This window comes from Vanessa atalanta, chromosome 13 (genome assembly GCF_905147765.1).
Source record: "Vanessa atalanta chromosome 13, ilVanAtal1.2, whole genome shotgun sequence".
NCBI lineage: Eukaryota > Metazoa > Arthropoda > Insecta > Lepidoptera > Nymphalidae > Vanessa > Vanessa atalanta.
Window position 1 is genome coordinate 5,946,387 of NC_061883.1, and position 4,025 is coordinate 5,950,411.

Here is a 4,025-nt window from a genome sequence, read left to right on the forward strand (position 1 = left end):
TTAAAAATTGAATGTATGGTATATTTTTGTCGAATACTTAAATATTTTATTACTCAATATAACGCATCGGTATTTCAAACAAAATATTAGTTTACCTAATGCCTGGTGTAGTGGCCAGCTTATACCTAACAAGGCACATCCCGAGGACGTGGGCTAAAATCCTGGGTCGGCCCAATAAAGAAGTCAATGGGCTATTCTGTGAAGGCATTGTTTATACTCCCGTCCTTTAAAAAAACATGTAAAGCCTTTAGTCCAGTAACTAACTCTATCCGTCATTATGAGAATGAGGGGATAGAGTGCACTTCACTTGGCACAAACACTTATTCACTATTAGTTGTCAACCGCGGCTTCGCTTGTGTTTTAGGGAGTTTTCGTCATGTATTATGTTTAGTTCATTGGCTGGTCGTGATAGAGCGACAGACAGATTTATAATATTAGTATATATAGTATCTTCAGAAAAGTTTACTGAATAGTTCAGTCTAAAATGACTGCTTGTTGGAAAACGTTTTGGACACTGATCTAAGTTATATTTAATAAATCATGACATTTTTCCTTAAGTCACACTAACAACAGCCGCTTAACTAGATTTATTAATGTAATAACTCATATAAATATAATTCGCATAACCATCTTTGTCATAATTAAAATAACAGTAAATTTTGTCCATTAGTATCAATAGCTTCTGTATACTCTTTTACCAAACATCTTAAATATCCAAAGATAAATGAAGATCAATAAAATATACATGATAGAATTTTTTCGGGAGAAGATATTGTTAAATGCGGTAGTAATTGTATTATAATATGAGTTTAATTTAGATATCCCGCTAGTGATGTTATTTTTTATAGAGTTACACATCAGGCTCATTAGCTCAGTTGGTTAGAGCGTCGTGCTAATAACGCGAAGGTCGCGGGTTCGATCCCCCCATGAGCCAAGGCATCCTTTTGTTTTATTAGTACTATAGATAGCTTCACATGGTGATCTAGTTTTTAATCAGGCACACAACAGGCTCATTAGCTCAGTTGGTAAGAGCGTCGTTCTAATAACGCGAAGGCTGCGGGTTCGATTCCCCATGAGCCAAGACTTTCTTTTGTTTTAACAGTGCTGTATAAAGCTCAGTCGGTTAGAGCGTCCTGCCAATAGCGCGAAGGCCGCAGGTTCAATCACCCATGAATCAACCTAACAACATCATGACAACAAGATCATCTTGTTGTCATGATGAAAAAACACTTATGTCCTTAATTTGTAGTCGTTTATAAAATTCATCTCATACTCGGTGGAAAATGAAAACGTCAAAATTACGTATGTGTGGGACACCAAACCAAACTAGAGAAACGTCTCCGAATAAGCTCCAGGCCTTCTCTTTAAAAACGTGACTTACTTCATTGTCAAGCAGTAGCATATAAACGGGTTTTTTACTTTCCATATTATAATAAAATAAATGTATATGAATGTCAAAAAAAGAGAATTCCATTAGCAACAAAGTGGACACATTAATATAATGTATTATATACCTTTCAATGCTTACAATTGTAATATGATACGACCGATCATTATGCAGTACAATTAGTCCTTAGCTGAAGTGAAATCAGATATGAGACTTAATAATAGAGACCGATGTACTAACTAACACATTCATAACTCTATGTGGTAATATGAGATGAGACAAACTGATATACACATACAGCTTATCATATCAATTAGAGCATAAAAAAGTAAACGATGAAACTCGTTTTTCCATTATTCAATGTACTATGAAACGCAGTTAGTGCAGGTTATAACAATGATAATTTACTACTTATGATAAAAGTTTTAAAGTCTATTTTTCTAAATCAATTGACATTCGATGTTTGAATCGTTCGCACAAAGTTGAAAATCCTATACGCTATTAGGATCTTTCAAATTATTGAAATAAGTATTGTTTTCAATACTCATTTCAAGCAAATATACCCCGTACCAAATTTTTAATCTCTTATAATCTGAGATAATAGGATCACAGAACAGTATCGAGGTATCAGGGTGGCGCGAGTACCGTTTCCTTTATGTAACCCTCCGTATTCTTGACTTGTAAATTTGAAGTAAAAATAATAATAATATTGTCCTGACTGATTTCGATCACGGCGTCTCAAGGGAGACTAGTCAACTATGCAGGACATAATATTATTAAAATCCACGAATGTATGCGTAAGCGTAAACACAAGTCATAATTCGAAGGCCGATCAATGCGTTACGACCGGAAAGAGTTCAGGTGTAGGTAGATTATAATCTACCGAAGCTATTTAAAGTTAAATTATAAAAACTCTAACCTAACCGAAATATCATATCATCGAAGTATGATATATAGAAAAAGTTGCCTTTATTTTCAACTTTATTTCTCCCTTACTTAGTTTACTTAGTTGATTTTTAAGTAGATTAGGCCCAGTAGAGTAGACCCGGCTGCGGTTGGAACAGAACATAAAAAACACTAGTATGAATTAGAGACGAGTGACTAGTAATATATACAATATACATATAATAAAAATAAAACCAAACGGATATTCTCCCGTTTTTATAGAGGTAATATGCGTGCGGTAATAAAATCATAATATGATTAACATACGTAAAGTTAAATAAAACAACCTTTCTCTTCACAGAAATAACAAATTAACCGCCGTAGAAATCAAAATGAAATTATATTCGACGACGGGAAAATATAAAAATATTCACTTTGATCATTCGAAACGAGTTATTCAATATTTTTTTCAAATATCAATTCCCATAATAAGTAACAACGACAACTGTTTGGTTTTATATAAATTATAACGCAGATTTTGATTAGAAATAGAATATACTTTTTATCTTATTATGTATATAATATTTTAAATTACAGGTTTACAAGTTGCACAAATCATTATTACCAATGATTTTATACAATTCGTATTCAGCTTTGTTTGTTTTACTCATTATAACTATTATCAAACTTTGTATGAAAATGTCCTTTGAGAGTTCAGTACTGTATATCAATATGTATATATTATATATGTAGTTAGGCTGTAAGATATCGGACAGAGCGTTGTAATTTTTGGGACTAAAAAAAAAAGATATAAGTCATTCTCAAAATTCTAAATACCTACATATATAAATTAGAACATCGGCAGTGTTACCTATGTAGTTTCCTGAGGCACGGGATACACATAAACCCGTTGTTACTGTGTTTGATTTCTCTTCGGTCGTGTCGGATTACCGGTCCATCGTACTATTATAACGATAGAGAATGTTAGATTCATTATTATGATTGTAATATCTCATGCACAGTTTTCCATCAGGATAATTTTATTTGTTATTATTTAATAGTCGTTTCTCAAATTCGAGATGGGCCAAAGCATGTGAATTTCAGCCAAAAAAGCCACTGAATTTTTATGTGCATGATTATTTTTGTTATTCATCTTGTGCGCGTTGGTAAAAAAAAGTACCGCTCATAGATATTGATACTGTAAGAAATAATAACCATTCCTTACATCACACGAATGCGCCACCAAACTTGGAGGCTAAGATGTTCGAGCTGCTTGGCGGTAGAATATCTGATGAGTGGGTGGTATCTACCCAGCTTGCACCAAGTAAAGTAAACGTCGTTAGAACGTGCATGCGTCAGAGGAAATTCTGCCACATGTATATCAACCAACTCGCATTGGTGAAACCAACAGTGGAACTTTTACGAGCTGTTTGTCACTTTTAATACTGAAATATATTATTTAAAACGATCAAACAAAAAACATTCTAAGAGTATGTTGGTTTAATGAAGTGCATAATTAGTTTCTTAAGCTAAAATATTTTAACCAAGTATATTATTACCACTATAAACGACTTAAAAAAGTTAATGAATGCTTGAACGCGAAGCTCTTATAAACGATCGTAGAGCATAAAGAAAACGCTAACAGTTAAGTTGAAGCTAAGAAACAAAGGAATAGTAAATATATTATGTCAAGCTTAGTGAATAATGAATGCGCTTGTTTTAAGTTTATACTGCATGAAATGGGAATATTGGT

At 33.0% G+C, this 4,025-nt stretch overlaps 1 non-coding gene across 1 annotated transcript; it reads left to right on the top strand.

Annotated features, from left to right (window-relative positions):
• The first annotated feature begins 860 nt into the window (after positions 1 to 860).
• Positions 861 to 934, top strand: Trnai-aau. Its single transcript has one exon. It is a non-coding gene; the product is annotated as a tRNA-Ile (tRNA).
• The last annotated feature ends 3,091 nt before the right edge of the window (positions 935 to 4,025 follow it).